This window comes from Schistocerca cancellata, chromosome 8, assembly GCF_023864275.1.
Source record: "Schistocerca cancellata isolate TAMUIC-IGC-003103 chromosome 8, iqSchCanc2.1, whole genome shotgun sequence".
NCBI lineage: Eukaryota > Metazoa > Arthropoda > Insecta > Orthoptera > Acrididae > Schistocerca > Schistocerca cancellata.
Window position 1 is genome coordinate 456,673,823 of NC_064633.1, and position 18,515 is coordinate 456,692,337.

General features: G+C 43.2%; 1 protein-coding gene and 1 non-coding gene across 2 annotated transcripts in view; both read left to right on the forward strand.

Moving 5' to 3' along the window:
* The window catches only part of LOC126094713 (zwei Ig domain protein zig-8-like), a 989,984-nt gene that overhangs the window by 314,705 nt on the left and 656,764 nt on the right, over nucleotides 1–18,515 (forward strand). The gene's annotated exons all lie outside the window — the stretch shown is intronic.
* Trnar-gcg (transfer RNA arginine (anticodon GCG)) lies at nucleotides 14,362–14,505 on the forward strand. Its single transcript has 2 exons — nucleotides 14,362–14,398; nucleotides 14,471–14,505. It is a non-coding gene; the product is annotated as a tRNA-Arg (tRNA).

Below are 18,515 nucleotides of genomic sequence, written 5' to 3' on the forward strand. Positions count from 1 at the left end.
AAATTTAGAGAACCAGCATTTGAGGCTGACTGCAGTACAATTTTACTGCCGCAAACTTACATTTCGCGGAAAGACCACAAAAATAAGATAAGAAAGATTGGGGCTCGTACAGAGGCATATAGACAGTCATTTTTCCCTCATTCTGTTTGGGAGTGGAACAGGGAAAGAAGATGCTACTTGTGGTACGAGGTACCCTCCGTCACGCAACGTATGGTGGATTGCGGAGTTTGTATGTACATGTAGAATGACTGTTTTCAATCAGAAATTGTTTAGTGGTTATTGCTGTACACCATGTCTTAAATCTAGCCCAACAAAAAGGAGTCACATGTGTTCAGATCCGGAGAATATGGCGGCCAATCGAGGTCCATGCCAGTAGCCTCTGGGTACCACAGAGACAGAATGAGGTCCCAAAAGTGCTCCTCCAGAACATTTTGCTTCGATGGGGTCGAGCTCCGTCTTGCATGAGCCACATGTTATCGGAATCAGAGTCACTTTTTATAATGGGTATTAAATCATCTTCCAAATCCTTCAGGTACCGTTCGGTAGTCACTGTTCCACCAAGGAATATCGCACCGATTATTCCGTGACTGGACATTGCACATATTTCACAGTCATCCATTGAGGATGAAGAGACTTCTCGATCGCGAAATGCGGATTCTCAGTCCTCCAAATGCGCCAGTTTTGCTTATTGATGAATCCATCGAAATGAAAGTGGGCTTTGTGGTTAAGCGAAACCATACATGCGTATACTAATTCCCATTATGCCCCGCAGCCAACCGTGAAGTTTGACCGTTATTTTTTATAAAGTTCAATAATTGTCGCATTCTAAATACAGGGCTATTACAAATGATTGAAGCGACTTCATAAATTCACTGTAGCTCCATTCATTGACATATGGTCACGACACACTACAGATACGTAGAAAAACTCATAGAGTTTTCTTCGGCTGAAGCCGCACTTCAGGTTTCTGCCGCCAGAGCGCTCGAGAGCGCAGTGAGACAAAATGGCGACAGGAGCCGAGAAAGCGTATGTCGTGCTTGAAATGCACTCACATCAGTCGGTCATAACAGTGCAACGACACTTCAGGACGAAGTTCCTGCGATGGTATGCGCAGTTTAAAGCTTCTGGATGCCTCCGTAAGAGGAAATCAACGGGTCGGCCTGCAGTGAGCGAAGAAACGGTTGAACTCGTGCGGGCAAGTTTCACGCGTAGCCCGCGGAAGTCGACGAATAAAACAAGCAGGGAGCTAAACGTACCACAGCCGACGGTTTGGAAAATCTTACGGAAAAGGCTAAATAAGAAGCCTTACCGTTTACAATTGCTACAATCCCTGACACCCGATGACAAAGTCAAACGCTTTGAATTTTCAGCGCGGTTGCAACAGCTCGTGGAAGAGGATGCGTTCAGTGCGAAACTTGTTTTCAGTGATGAAGCAACATTTTTTCTTAATGGTGAAGTGAACAGACACAATGTGCGAGTCTGGGCGGTAGAGAATCCTCACGCATTCTTGCAACAAATTCGCAATTCACCAAAAGTTAACGTGTTTTGTGCAATCTCACGGTTTAAAGTTTACGGCCCCTTTTTCTTCTGCAAAAAAAACGTTACAGGACACGTGTATCTGAACATGCTGGAAAATTGGCTCATGCCACAACTGGAGACCGACAGCGCTGACTTCATCTTTCAACAGGATGGTGCCCACCGCACTTCCATCATGATGTTCGGCATTTCTTAAACAGGAGATTGGAAAACCGATGGATCGGTCGTGGTGGAGATCATGATCAGCAATTCATGTCATGGCCTCCACGCTCTCCCGACTTAAGCCCATGCGATTTCTTTCTGTGGGGTTATGTGAAAGATTCAGTGTTTAAACCTCCTCAACCAAGAAACGTGCCAGAACTGCGAGCTCGCATCAACGATGCTTTCGAACTCATTTATGGGGACATGCTGCGCCGAGTGTGGGAGGAACTTGATTATCGGATTGATGTTTGCCGAATCACTAAAGGGGCACATACTGAACATTTGTGAATGCCTAAAAAAACTTTTTGAGTTTTTGTATGCGTGTGCAAAGCATTGTGAAAATATCTCAAATAATAAAGTTATTGTAGAGCTGTGAAATCGCTTCAATCATTTGTAATAACCCTGTATTGTGTAATGAAAGACTGTCATATAGATGCATGGTCAGTTCTTCGAAACAGTAACACCCGACATCCACAAACCATACATCGTAGCACTCTTGTTACACAAATTGTATCTCGTAATACAACAAGCAAACCATAACTTTTGTAATACTGTCTGTATCCTATTAACACTATGTTTCCGAGCGTGAGCCTCAATATCTAGAATTCATATTTCACGGCTACATCCAGATTTGCCACGAAATAATGGGAACAACAGTTGGTTCATTCCTCTACGGAATACAACTGGCAGAGAAAATTAAAGTTTATGACTATTGCTACATCCATCCGCTAGAGACCATTAAATGAAATGACTTCTGCATACGAATGCAGTTACAATAGCTTTCCCGGCATGTTTGAACTTTCCACCGAGCGGGAACTCAAATCCGGTATTCCCATGAGCAAAAACAGAGTCTAGTGGCTGAATTATTAGAACACGTCCCACGGAGCTATGAAAAGTTTTGCCTTCGAGCACCATTTCCTCCCGTCGTACTTCCTATTTTTCTAAACATCACAAGAGAGCCTCAGAGGAGAGCTGAAAACTCAAATGCAGCACCAGCTCGCTGACGTTTTGTATCGCTTCCACTATGTGGAACAAGTAACAGCACCTTTTCCTGGATTTAGAGGGCCGGTTTCAAATGTAAAGAAGGCAAAAAATTTGAAACAAAAGATCTCCTGTTCTGTCGATGGTACCGTTGACCATTTGCAGCTATTACTAGCTCTTTCTCAGCCGAATCTGCTAGACCTGAAATGGAAACAATGTACTTAATGTTATTACAGCATTCTCACGGAAAATGTAAGGCATATAACAAAATTATTTCAGCTTCAGTCTACAATAAAGCTACCAGATTCGTTCCTATTTTCCTACATATGGCAAATTCTCCTATCACACAGTCTCAGCTCTATCTGTGCCTCTCTGCTGTCTTCATGGACTGTATATTTGTTGACTGGTTTTCATGAATTTCGTTAAGTGTTCCACATCTTTCCACGTTACCTCCGTCGGGTGCAGTTTACTACCAGTGAAGTCAGCTTACTAATAACACCTAACATTATCAGCAATGGAGAAAAGCGATCTCATTTTTTCCCTAAAAAAATTAAAATTTTTGCAAAGTATTTATAGTCGGTTCAATTGCAGATAATCTACAATCTTGTTTATTTAGTTATTTATTGATTTATTCGTTGGCGCTATCTAGGACCACCGTAAGTCTTGTTGCACGTAGCACTCAGCCTCGCTTTTATCTGAGCCCAGATTTCTCTCGTTCATTGTGAGTGGGTATCGTGTCTTATCGTGTCTTCTTTTCGATTACTCGTCTCGAGTTATTCCGTTTGTCACTATCTTCCTTCGGGAAAGCGTCAAAAGCATTTTCGGGTTTGATATGTTGCATCTGGAGGTCTTCTTTGGTGTTTTTTTAAACATGGCTTCGTAGTTTTTGGTTTTGAATCAAAAAATAGAAATATATTTTTGATAAACCTATTTCCCTCCGTTCGCTTAAGGTGACCATACAATTGTGCCCGTCTTTTGCGGATTGTATCTGTAATTTTTTCTATTTTTTGTTTTCCTTTTGGATCCGTTTTCATGGATACCATTCTTGAACTTGAATCCTAGGATTCTCCTAATGATTGTGCGCTCTTTTTCGTCCAGTTATTCGAGAACTCTTTTATCAGCGTTTAGGGATAAAGTTTCGGCTGCATATAACCGTTTCGTAGTGGCGTATTTTAGTGTTCTGGGGACGGCATTTCTTGTTGTAGATCATGCGGGATGTTTAGTAAACTGTTTCTAGTTTGCGTATCAGTTCCCTAACCGCTTCCGTGTCCAGTCCATTTTTCATGATGATCTCATCCAGAATTTGTCTAGCCGGGCGATGACCCCATATTTCGCACAGAGTTTTGGTGGGTCGTCTTTAATGTTAGTCATGATTTCTGTTTTCTCAAATGACATTTGGAGACCAGTTTGTACAGCGATTTCTCTTAACGGTTCGATTTGAACTTTAGCGGTGTCTATGTCGTTTGACAGAATGACAATGTCATCGGCAAAAGCCAATCAATTTACCTTGATCCCCTTCCATTTGGTTCCAATTCGCAACGACCTATAGTTGGTTTACATTAATCTTTTGCCCATGTTCTGATGATCTTTTCAAGGACGCAGTTGAAAAGCATTGAAGACAGGTCATCACATTGCCTAATCCCTGTTTTGACACAAACTGAATGAGAGACTCCCGAGGAATATTATTTTGGATTTTGTATCTGTTAGGGTAGCTCTCATTGATGCCTGCAGTTTAAGGTCAACTCCGAACTTATTTAGGATGTTTAGCGGGAACTCCGGGTCAATTTAGTCGTACGCCTTCTTGAAGTCCACAAAGACTGACACGTAGTGTTCAGACCTTAGAGTATAATATCTGATTACTGTTTTGAGATTGTAGATCTGTTCGGCTGTTAAGCGACTGTTTATGAAGCCCCCTTAGTATTCACCTATCTATTGTGCGACTAGGGCTTCTAAACGCTCCATAATGGTGCGAGAGAGAATTTTGTAGGTTACCGGTAGCACAGATATTGCTTGGTAGTTGTTAATGTTTTCGTACTGCCTTTCTTGTGCGAGGAATGGATCAGGGCCGTTTTCCCATCTTCGGGCAGTTTTTTTCCATTCCAGATTTTTTATGTGTGTTTTTGTTAGATTGCAGGTGATCCCTTTGGAGCATATTCCCACAGTTCTGCTACTACTGAATCTTCTCCGTGTGCATTGATGTTTTTGAGACGGGCAATGTGGCGCTTGATTTCATTTTTGTCAGGTGGTATGGACTCTTGAGCAGTGGTTCTTTGGTCTCAAAGGGGTTTGGGGGTTTATTACAGTTCAGAGGTCTGACAATTTTCTTCATTTAAAGTCGCCAATGTATCGTCCTTTCGCTGAAAGCATAGTGACGGCGGTTTGTAACCGGTCAGTTTACGTTTGAAGGCTCGTAGTACTCTCTAATTTCATTCTTCCCAAAATTTTGTTCTATCTTTTCAGTGAGTGATTTTTCGTACTTAGTTTCTCAATTCTGATTGCCCTGGCTGTTTGAGCACGTTGGATTTTTTAGCTTTCCCAGTCAGTTCCCAGTTTAGTTGAGTAGCATTGTTTCCATGCACAGAGCATTTTCTTGAGGACTGACTCGCATGTGTCATTCCACCAGGCATGCTTTTTGCTTCTCTTGATTTCTGCAACTTCTTTGGTAGCATCTATAAGGCGCTCTTTGGTGGTATTAAAGTCACAGTCGCTCGGTCTTATTTTATTGGAACTCCATGACCCTTTGTCGAAGTTTATCATTGTCAAAGCGTATAATTTTTTTGCGGTCTTTCTGGTGTTTGTGGGTATAGGTTTGAATTTATTTTGTGATGATCTGAACCCACATTTATGTTTTCCTTTACTGTGACATTTATAATTTCAGGGCGTTTCCTCCTGGAGATCGCGGCGTAGTCTATTTGGAACTCTCCGATAGTTTGGACAGGAGATCGCCAAGTCGTCTGCTTTCTGCGTAGATTGCGAAAATGGGTCGACAATACCTGCAAGTTGTGATTTTCACAGATGGATACAAATCTTTTGCCATTATGGTTGGTTTTCTTATGGGCTGGGTAATTTCCTATAATTTTCTTGTATTTTCGTTCTCGGCCGAGATGAGCATTGCAGTTACTTCATCCAGTAGGTTCCAGAAGTTATTTGCTTCTTCTGGGTCAGATCTGTTTTTATCATTTGTAGGGTCATGCACGTATACTAGGGCTTAGGTTTCATTGGCACACTTGACTGTCAGTATGGATAATCTGTCATTCACGGGTTCAAAGTTTTGTGACCGATTTAAGTATTGTGGTTCTCACGGAAAACGCGGTGCCAAGCATCAGAGCTCCATTGAGGACCTGATTTTGAGCTCCAGTCCTGAAAAAACGGTAGCCGTCAGATTTAAAGATCTCTTCATCTGACTACCTTGTTGCTAGTAGGGAAATTCTGGATAACTGATATTCGTGTAGGACTTTGGTGAGGGCATTCAGCACGCCAGTTTGTGTCAGTGAGTTTATGTTCAGAGTTGCTAGAAAGGTTTTTGATTTAGTTCTGAGTTTTTTATTGCTCGGAATACACCGAGACGCTCCGATTCGTCTCATGTGTGATGCCGCGTCTCCCCAGAGTCAGAATGAGACTTGTGGGCCGTGACTCTCATGACGAACGATTCATCCGAAGGCTTACACTCTGCGATAATTTTCTTGAAATGTTGTGCCGTCATGCTTCTTGACTTGAATTTCTTTTGCACGCATACGCATCCTGGTTTCAACTAAAGTTGTTATCCATAGAGGTTGTCTCAAGAAGTTTTCAAGCTTCTGTGTGGTCATCTCTTCTCTAGGTTTTCTTCCTTCACCCTTTGATAAGCAAATATCACACTACAAGACAGCAGCCGCCAGTTTTAGTCCTCACCAAGTATTTTATTTCCCCGATACCCACCACAACTGGTGAGCATTCGCCTATCCGCCACCTGAGGAGTCGCCCCATGGGAGACGAGGAACTCCACACGCGCAGTCTTGTTTATACAACCATCTTTACATCAGGCCTGGTAAAATATTATGTAAGCATATAGAATATGGATGGACCACATCGTCTGCATAACTTGGTACCTGCTCAGATAACAGTCATCTTCAGTAAAATTCTGGCTATGCCATCGGAAAAAAGGTCTGATATAAACCACGCTTAGGGAAATTGCTGTCAGTATAAAATATTCACAGTTCATAGTTACCAAACGTACCTTGTCAAAATCAAGCAGGCAAATTGCAAATAGTTTACACTGGTCTAACGTAACTGTTACCTGTTCAAAGCCATATCAAGACTCACAGTATTATAACGAAAGATCTTATCCGATACTATATTGTAGTGCCTGTCTTACGCATGCATGTCCAAAGGAACTTTGCATCGTAATCAGAATAACACAGGCACTGCAATATCATATTTCTCTGCCGATACCGGGCAAGCGACTTTCAAGTACAACGTCTGATCTTTACGGGAATATACATAATAGATGTACGAGTCCAAGTAGCGTATGGAAGTTTGGGTCTGGCCGTGAGTGTTCCACGGACAGTCAAGAGGTAAGGCGACCGCTCGGGATAAGGGGAGATCCGCGTTCGAGTCCCGGTCCAGCACAAATTGTCATTAGGGTCATTCCTCTGTACAGCTGATGGTTGTCATTATTCGCAGTAACCTAATAAATTTAATGAATAAAAAATTATCAGTCAATTAATATTCTTGAGCCAACAAGTCTGTAGGGAGAGGTACTCCATAAAAGGAGTAAATCGAGGACAATAATGCATCTACCTTGTTGTATCAGCTACGGACAAACCGAACACTATCTCTGACACCTACCTCAAAGGTGCAAAGATATTATGTTTACGAAAAATCTAGGAGAAAAAAACACTTGTGGGAAAGAGCGCTATATCGGTTGGATAGCTCACCTGAGAATACATGATGCTTTATTCGTAGGTGTTTCAACGCACTAATTTATTTTAAAAGTATGTGAAGGAATAAGCACTAGAAAGCGCCAGTTTCTACCATTTTTGTTGTTGTGAGACGTGAGGTTGTGTTTTGAGCACCGTTAGTAAATATTATGAGTTCGGCTTATTAGAACTATTTTGAAGATGTTACCAATTATTCAATTGCGGAATTTTATGGTGAATAAAATTCTCTATATTTTTAAAACTACACAACGCAACACAGTTAAGGGGACATATTTTCGAAACGCCATAACTGTCTCCCAAATTGTCTCAGAAGTTTGGCGTCTGCCTTAAAGGTGTCTAAAACATTTATTTCTAATGTTGCAAAATGTGGCGCCCTGTGTGGTCACCCTCGAGCTCGGCGACGATTCAAACAGCAGGTTGTCGACACGTACGAAAAAAAGACAAGAATTCTGGATGTGGGATGTAGGGAGGGTTAATGGTTTCACATTGGCACCAAATGTCACCGTGATTCTGCCCAACGCCACCGTGTATGTGCCAAATGATGGGAAGGTGTTCGTCACACCGATTCTTACCCACTTTCCACCATTTCTTTCGACGCCTCTGCAATGTAATTCATAACCGCGACCCCTAGCACCGAAATCAAGTGGTGTTCCCACGGGTGGCCGAGAAAAATATTTTAAGACACACTGCCGCTCTTTATCAATCCGGTAAAGAGCTCAAGAGGTGACGTAAGGAGCGTTACGGAAACCAACACTTGCGGCATGGATTCCCACACATTTCGCAGTGGAAAGCGACAGTTAGCAGGACGACGTTCTTGACAAACTTTTACACTGTTAACACGAACCGGACGATTCAACCGTTCTTTGACACCGTGGTCCTGTAAACCCACTGAATGTAATCACATTACTTCGGAGTGTAGCATGACCCCAATTTTTGCTCTGGTGCCCAAGCTGATATGGCATGTGATGGTTCAAAACAATTCGACGAAATCTGAAGCAATCCGAAGCAGCTTTGGACATTTCAGAGGCTCCCAGGAGGAACTTAAACTGCGAATGGAAACCTGTGTCCGGAAGCATCATCCACCGAGGCAGCAGAGAATCACCTTCATAGGAGACAAGGCATTTCCAGGCAGCAGCTGTCTCCAGCTTCTCCATTGACGATTGCGGAAATCAATCGCGATCACTGAAAAGCAAACAATATTCTAGACGCTCCGCGTAGAGGCCGTCAGCATACAAAGTCACGTTTTCCGCCTACGCTATGGCCTGGTGGCAGGCGCCAGCACCTGTAACTCTGACGCTCCGAGGTGTCATTGGATGACATTTCCGGACTCGGGTTCCTACCCCCGATTTTTTTCCTCAAGACTCCGCTCTACAGTGCGTACAAGTTTGTTGCGACGTTCCTGGGACACCCTGTGTAGAAATTATGGCCTAACATAATTTCGGCTGCTACTAGGTGAGACAAATTTTGAAGCACTCTGCATGAAGTCTCATTGAGATATAGACTGATATTGATTTTAAGCATTATATGACATTACAGAGACAGCATCCCATATAACGAAGTTTCACATCTGGTTGTTGCTTATCGTTTTGTAACTGCGGTCTTGAATGTTAAATGGTGGTAGGAACCACAAAGGTAAACAGTGTAAGAAAAGATTTTCTTCGTGTTAACCAAGAATCCTAAGCCTTAACTCTGAAATCGGATTCGTTTTAGGGGTAAGGTGAAAAAGGTGGTCGTCTGGCATGCAAGCAACCGCACTATTATCACGCTAATCATGTAGATTGGAAGTACCTATCATAACACAACAGTGGTAGGAAACAGGAAAATGGTACCCAGTCATAATTACTTTCGCAAGAACTGTTTTGGTGTTAAGCTATTTTCAACCGCTATGAGGGATAATAACAAACTCGTAGTTGTCAAATCGAAAAAGTAAACCAACGTAATTGTTTTTGGTTTCTCTGCTGATGGAAAACGATACCGACAAACTTCGAAGGATCGTAGAGTGTGTCGCGAGAAACAAATTAAGGATATGTACCCGAGTCCGGTATGTCATCCAACGACGCTGCAGAGCGTCAGAGTTACAGACACGGCGCCTGCCTCTTGGCCATCCTTCAACAGCAAACGTGACTTCGTATGCTGACGCACCGCAGGCGGAACGACTCGCAGTATTGTCTGCTATTCAGTGATGGCGATTGATTGCCGCGATCACCAGTGTAGAAGCTGGAGCTAGATATTGAATAGAAAGGCCTTGTCTCCAGTGAATTTGATGCTCTGTTGCCTTGGTGTATGACGGATTAGGACACGGGTTTTTCGTGGTTTATTTTTCTCTTGCTGGAAATTTTAGAATGCTATAGGAGGAAAATCAACTGAAGACGGAAACCGGTGTCCGAAACTGTCGTCCACCCAGGCGACAGAGCTTCGCATTCATAGCAGACAAGACCCATCTACGCAGCAGATACCTGCATCTTCCGCAATGACTATTCATCTGAGCAGTCGCCATCGCTGGATGACAAACAGCATTGTGAAACTTTCCCCTATGTTCTGTCAGCGTACAAAGTCACTTTTGCAGCTGAAGGGATGACTTAGTGACCGGCGCCTGTACCTGTGACTTCGTTGCTCTGTATCAGCATTCGATGATGTTTCCGGACACGCGTATATGTCCTCGATGTGTTCCTGAAGACACCCTCGACAACCCCTATAAATCTGTAGCAACAATTCTGTAATACCCTGTACACACGTAAAAATAACTTATTCTTTTGTAAACGCGGTATTGAAGGTTTGCATGGTAATAGGAACCACAAAACCAAAAAGAATAACAGAAGTTTTCCTTCGTATTACACGAAAATTCTAAGCCTTATCACAGAAATCACATTCGGTTCGATGGAAAGCGAAAAAGACGGTCGCCTGGCTTGTAGGCAGCCCACACTACTGTTGTGTATATCACGTAGGCTGTAGCCAGGAAATTGTACATATCACAACACTACACTGCCAGGAAACAAATGGTATTTCCTCCTCGCTGTACTAATTCATAATTATTTTCCCGAGACTGATTTTGGGGTTAAGCTATTTCCAAACAGTATGAAAGGTAATCATAAAGTTTTAGTCAACAAATCTAAAAAGTAAACTTCTGCAATTATTTTGTTTGTCTGCTGACAAATGTTTCCAGTCCGTTTAGACACTGTAATGCTCGTGACTGTACGGTACAATGCAACTAAATGAGACAATATGGAGCAGCAATCTGCATTCATAAATTTGGAGGTACACATTGGGAGGAAGATCGTACACTGAGCTGTCATCTCTGGCGCCATGAATGGCTCTAACGCAGCAGCGCTACAACCGATATATAGTCGAGGACCTTCTGTGTCGAGGTAGGTCAGGTGACAGTGGGAAACGTAAGGTCTTGCACTGATGAAAAATTACATTACGGGAACCTCGAAAATATGGCACAACAAGCCTTAACAGGTTGGAAATATGAAGGCTGCTAACGATCTCCTTTCCTAAAATGACGATATTTCGCTACTTTTTACTTGTAATTAAGAGTGATTTGAAAATGACGACATGAGATGTTACAAATGTGCTTGACAGTGACGCTAAGTCGAAATTAGCTAATAGCACGATTAAACAAAGGTCGTACAACAGCCTGCTGCGGACCAGATATACGTTTATTAAGCATCTGGAGACTGTGGATCCCCACAACTACAATACTTTAAATATTTTATGTTTAAATTACATAGAGAACTTATTGAAGGTTTCTGCGGTCATCGCAAACAATCTGAGGTAACCAGATTATGTATCTAGTCTGCATTTTTTCATCAATAGAACTTCATGCGGCACTGTTCCTGTATAACGGGAGATTAACGCCTACACACATCAGCGAAAAGTGGTTCACAGTGACTATAATGGGCTAAGAAGGGTCTTAACATGCCTTAAAATACTAAAAATTACTGCCAAAAGTTTTGTAAGACAGTGATTACTGCAAATTTAGTAAAACATTTGTAATAATGTTATCACTTAAGACAAAACAAACGTATGTCGGATGTTTTCGTTGGATATAGATCGTTCAGTAAAGTAATTAGAAAAAAGTAAAGCAAACCATTTTATATTAACCTTGTATTATGTGTACTTATTTCTAGTTTATGGGTCAAAGTACATAGCCGTCAAATACTTACTGACCTACAGAATTAGTTTTATACATGCATGGTGTCTTGCTGCAGCAGGGAAAAGAAGGGAATCAGAGGCAAAATGCTCGTGACGGAGCGCAGAAAAGGCGAATACTTTCGTCTTTCACCGCCTGTGACAGAAAAGTGGGTAATCTACAGCCTCAGTTCTCAATCAGACTTTCTCTCCATCAGTTCTGGCATGCGAACATCTTCGCACTGAAAGAGAGAAGCAGAGAGACAGTGGCGGGACAGAAAGAGAGAGGAGACAGTGATGGTTGATTGGTTGATTTGGGGGAAGGGGACCAAACAGCGAGGTCATCGGTCAAAACGGAGTAGGGAAGGATGGGGAAGGAAGTCGGCCGTGCCCTTTCAAAGGAACAATTCGGGCGTTGGTCTGAAGCAATTGAGGGAAATCACGAAAAACCCAAGTCAGGATGGCCGGACGCGGGTGTGAACAGCCATCCTCCCGAATGCGAGTTCAGTGCGCTAACCACTGTGCCACCTCGCTCGGTCGACAGTGATGGTGGAAGAGAGAAAGTTGTAGTAGAAGAGAAAGAGAGATGAGAGAGTGGCAGTAAAAGGGAAAGACGGAAGAGTGGAGATAGAAGTAGTGGGACCAGTATGGAAAGGATAGAGCTAGAAGTAGTGGGACCAGGATGGAGAGGATACAGTGGAAATGAAAAATATTGTTGAGTATAAACCATAAATTGGCTTGAACTGTAATGTCTCGGTTTAGGAGAGAGTGAATTTTGAACTGGAACCTTAAACACATGAGAGTAGGGGAAAAATAAGTTAGACATCCCGAAAATTTTTGAGCTGCCGTGGTGTGGTGGAGGCAGTGGCAGTGGGAAAAGAACAAAAGGAGACAGTGGAGGTAAGAGAGGAGACTGTAGTAGTGGGATATACTGTAAGGCAACCGGAAGAAATGGAGACAAGGTAGAGACATCTACAGACAGTGCAGTGAGGGGGAGATGCTGAGTATGAAGACGTAACTGCTGAAAAGACTGGGTAAAGGAACGCTCTGTGTTAAAAAAGCGCACATGTGTTCGCATCCCAAAATTTTTTTGCAGTGTGTTTTAAAGAGAAACATTGTGCTCCGACAGAAGCATTTCTTTGTCGATCTGGCGATTTCTGAGTGAGAAATATACAGTTGGAAGATATCATACAGTTGCAGTAAAATTATAATCATTTATGTAACCGAACATATGTTGCATTTCAGGACAATTTGTCGTCTGTTGCGTGCCGCTTCATGGTCTTCCAATTTTAACAGCCAGAATTGTTCAACATTACTCCGTAACGTATGCCTGGTCACCACAGGTCCCTTTATACGAAACAGCGCAAAAAATATGTCCGAACATCATCCTAAACTATGTTGGTTTTACTTCAAAAAGCGAAATTGATACCGATATTTCTGTACTGAGATTTATTAATTGCTCAAGGGTTGGAAGCGTTGGGCGCAAATAAAGGTTAAGCACCATTCGTACGAGGCCTGTTCGGAAAGTAAGGTCCGATCGGTCGTAAAATGGAAACCACTGTCAAAATCAAAAACGTTTTATTTGCAACAGTTAGTTCCACCTCCCAGCTACTTCTCTACACAGTTTCCGCTCCGATTTAGACATTTGTCATAGCGTTGTACCAACTTTCCAATACTCTCGTCATAGAAGCAAGCCGCCTGCGATTCCTGTCAATTCTCCACGCTCATCTACAGCTCGTTGTCTGTGCCAGAACGTTGTCTTCATAGCTAGCTGCTCATGTGAGCGGAGATGAAACTCAGGGTGACAATTATGGCCTCTATTGTGGGTGATCAAACACTTCCCATCGAAAGCGCTACAGGAGCATCTTCATTGACCCTTCAGAGTGCGGTCGAGAATTGTTATGCTGCAGGAAATGCATGACAGTTATCTTATGCGGGCTGCATGACATCAGGCGAAATTTTACACCAGGACCTCATACCTGGCGGCAGACAGTATTGTTCTAAGCATCTTTACGTGCTAACTGTGCTGTCGTAAATGAAAAGAGCGACGTGAAGCGATCGACTGGCATACTAGAGACACTGCCAAACATATGAGTGCAAAGCTTCATCGGATTTTCGCTGTGGTTTCCATTTCGCACCCCATAGTAACTTATTTTCCTAATGGCCCTCCCAGAATACGTAAGACAATTCATTTAAAACTAGATAACAAGACTGAAATGCTGTCTTCAGATAATATTTAAAACAACTTTACTAGTGAAACTTCCTGGCAGATTAAAACTGTGTGCGGGACCGAGACTCGAACTCAGGAACTTTTCCTTTCACGGGCAAGTGCTCTACCAGCTGAGCTACCCAAGCACGACTCAGGCCCCGTCCTCATGGCTTTACTTCTGCCAGTACCTCGCCTCTACCTTCCAAACTATACAGAAGCTCTCCTGCGAAACTTGCAGAACTAGCGCTCCTGAAGGAAAGGATATTGCGAAGACATGGCTTAGCCACAGCCTGTGGGATGTTTCGAGAATGTGATTTTCACTCTGCAGCGAAATGTGCGCTGATATGAAACAGGCAGAAGCTCTGAGGACGGGACATGAGTCGTGCTTGGGTAGCTCAGTTGGTAGAGCACTTGCCCGCGAAAGGCGAAGGTCCCAAGTTGCCGGCCGGTGTGTCCTTGCGGTTCTAGGTGCCTCAGTCTGGAACCACGTGATCGCTACGGTCGCAGGTTCGAATCCTGCCTCGGGCATGGATGTGTGTGATGTACTTAGGTTAGTTAGGTTTAAGTAGTTCTAAGTTCTAGGGGACTGATGACGACAGATGTTAAGTCCCATAGTGCTCCGAGCCATTTGAACCATTTTGGTTCCGAGTTCGAGTCTCGGTCCGGCACACAGTTTTAATCTGCCAGGAAGTTTCATATCAGCTCACACTCCGCTGCAGAGTGAAAATCTCATCCTGGAAACTTTACTAGTGATAACAGTATTTCCGTTAACACATAAGAAGAGCCTTGAAATAACAAATGAACAGTTAGTTTGAAGTGCTAATGGGAAACCACCACCCAAATTAAATGTAATTTGACAAAGGTTATTAAGCAGTTTTTAGACTTTAAAGGAATGACAATTTTACTCACCAGAACCTCGGAAAGGGAATGATAAATTGCTCCAAGAGCTGTATCAAAGCTAAAATAAAATTTTAGCAACAAGAACAGTTGATAAGAAGGGTATCGTCAATACAACAACATCAGAATTAGTGCAAACCGCCATAGCCACCGAAGCAGGAGTAAACTATCACGTCCGGTGCCGACTTTCCAGCCAGTCCGTCGCACTGACGTTTAGGCCAAGCACGGGTGCAGAACATGTCTGTAACACACAAAATATTCTCCTAGGAGTAGACGTAATAATTAAATTCCAGCTCAAGGCTCCGATCACAATATCGAGTTGTGAGTTCATCTTGGAACAGATCGACGAAACAAAATTTTCCGGTAAGAGACTCAGAAACGCAATGAACAATTAGTGGCACGTCGCTATCTGCCTTTACTTCTCCTGGAAAAGTAAACGACTCGCGAGGAGCTCCAGAAAGAGGTAATTTAACACGAGAGACGAGAGCGAACAAAAGTAACAGAAAGTGTCAGAAATTTTATGTAGGCTCGCTCACACTGCTGTTAAAATTGTATTAGCACACACATGGACGAATGCGTTACGACTCTACGGCTAACTAGCTCTTTAATCTTCCAGCGGAAAAGAAGCAAGTTACACAACAGAGCGACTCCAAGCAATTAGGCCCACTCGGTTTCACAGTTTAAGACTCACAAATACAGCAGTAAAATCTATACTCACGGAGCAGATGTCTTATACAGAAAATAATCAACAACGTTAATACGGGCTGGATCCGTATGTTGACGTCAAGGTGGGCACGGGTATTGTGATCTGAGGTCATCAGTCCCCTAGAACTTAGAACTGCTTAAACCTAACTAACCTAAGGACATCACACACATCAATGCCCGAGGCAGAATTCGAACCTGCGACCGTAGCGGTCGCGTGGTTCCAGACGCAAGTACCGCTAATCCGGGAACACTTACAATACGGGGAGACTGAGAAGAACCACACTATAGAACTTGGTGAAATATCGGCAACCGACAGCACAACTAGCGACCATTATAATTGTAGTGGGGAACCGTTACTTGGGAGCCATGAACCAGCCATCGAATTAGCCAGCATCGACCACCACATAAATGCAACAAAGAAATGGAACCGTAGTTCGAATAATTCCACAGCAAGCGTATCCTCACTGGATTCTTAGTCTGCGTTGAAGACAGCTGATCTCAGTGGTGGTCCCAGGAAAGTCAGCAGAGGTAAATCCAACAGACCAAACCCCTAACAGGCGACACTAAAGCAGACGGACCAGATCCTTCGGACCACTTTGCGCCGTTCCAACGAAAAGTCCCAACCAGTGTCACACCCTCCACGCCCCGCGTCTTTGACAACGGCGTCTTTTATCTAACCCAAGAGCCCTGGAAGCCAGAGGGCCACGGCCTAACACAGCAACGTTCCACTCAGCTCCCTCCGCTTCGGGTGTATACCAGCCCCTGCCTAACTTTTATTTGATTTCGTGTGCGTGTAGTGCATTTGCATAACTAAAATTCGCACTCGCTTCAAATTACGGCGATCAGGATACAAATTGTTGTTGCTGCTAATTGGGTAGTCGCTGCGCTTGCAATCGGACAATAATCGATCATGAGTGTGACCTGGCTTCTTACGAAGCGAAAAGATAAATCGTGTGGCTGTAGTTGTCGTTTAATTAACCTTTCCCAAATCACAAGCAAGCACAAGTGCGTATGATATTAATTTTTGTGTCTCGGCTATTTTAATCTTTGGCAGTGGCTGATATAAACATTCACGCTCACTAATTTGCATTTGTTTTTAATAACTTTTACGTAATTAATGGAAAAGCGACCGTAGGCCGCCAAGCAAGTTAATCTTTGCCAGTAACTTTGAGTAATGATCTAGTTTTCTCTCTCTGAACAAAAAAATACTTTTAATTACGTACACATAAATCTTGCAGATATAAATAATATTTATATTCAAATCTCAAGGTTATTACGGCCGTGTAATATGAATTTATATTTACTGTTATTTCAAAGGCGTCTAACCGCCACTGACTAAGCATTTACTGCAAGCAAATGGCCGATGCCTTAAATCCCAGGGATTCTCAGACGGACACTGTCCGTAACAAGGCGTAGCATCTCCTTATTTTCTAAGGAGATCGGAAAGTGTGTCTTACCCCTCGTCTTCCCAAGACTCAGCCTGTTTTGCTGGACGTACCACACAGCAAGAATGGGATACGAGCGCTAGCTCATCCCATGAATGTTCAACATTTTCACATTCGATGTAGCTCGACCACTATTTCTGCATTTGGTACTAACTGTTTCACGATTTCCTCAGGCGAGGTCACAAGGGGTTACGACTTTGACACAAGCGTGAATAAGACGACAAACAGTTCCTCTAAGTTCTTCAGTTTGGCCACACCTTCGGTGACAGCAGCGCACGTTTGTTGTGCTCTTTACAAATTCACTTATGCAGAGATTTCGACACCCATTCACCTATGTTGCCTGGCCTCTGGCGGTAGAGCAACAGTGGAAGGCCCTCGGGTACTGGCTGTCCAAGTCTCTGCAGAGGCATATTTTTAAAGTTTGTAATAAAGTTGGATTGGTGGCACTGAGAGTATTGCCACGTCTACATTTCATACATAGTTCTTCCAAAGGAGTGTGATCACATTCAGTAAGCTCGCAGGTCCCCAGTGTCCTTAAATAAATGTTGAATCGTCCAGTGATTGTGACCACTGTCGAAGGCTGTCCGTAAAGTCGCGCTGTGGTTCATCGCACAGTGAACTGTCTCTTTCGACTACGAAATGTGTGGGAATCAGTGCCCCACAGGAAGGGGTGGATCTATTGACGCCCTTTACGCCAACCCTTTGGCCCTTTCCTGCCGACTCTGGGCGGCGGTGTGACTGAAATATTTAAATCTACCAACCAAAGGAAAACCGCATAATTTCAAAGCTGGACTCCGCGGATCTGATCTCCTTCGCAGAGGAGTCAATAGGAGGGCTGAAATATAATACGTCCTATGACATGTCCACGGGGGCGTTGGGCAGGGCTGTGGTGAAAACCGATGAAAATTTGTTAGCACCCCACATTACATCTCACAAGAACTTCTGAACATCGCATGTGTCGACACGTTGTTGTCTGAAGAGTTAGCGAAGATGACGTCTCGGGAAGCTATACTTTAGTATCATTACAGAGGAAAGCCGTAGCAACATGGAGCCCAATTTCAGACTCCTGCATTGCAATGGGAATCTCTAATTGTTTTGCGCGGTATACACGGGTTAAATCACGTCGGACATAACACCCCTTTATTTCTACTACGATTCCAAACATCAGAACGTGGTCTTAATGAGCTAAGGTCACGTGCTTTTGTTACTTGACGATGAGAATTAACTCTTGCATCGACCGAGATGTTAAAGGAAGTATTATTCTTTTCAATAGAATATATACGTTTTTAACAGCATCCGAAAGCGCTTGAAAAGAAAAGTGACATAATGCTTGTTAATTTCGATACTGAAATGTTTCCCAAAAGATTGCGAGAAATATTATAAAACTGATAGGTACGTCGGCCGGAATCGGCTACTGATTTGTAAATATGCTCATGCCAGCCTACGTCGTTGTATCGAGCCATTCGAATACTAATTTGTTTGCACTGGAGA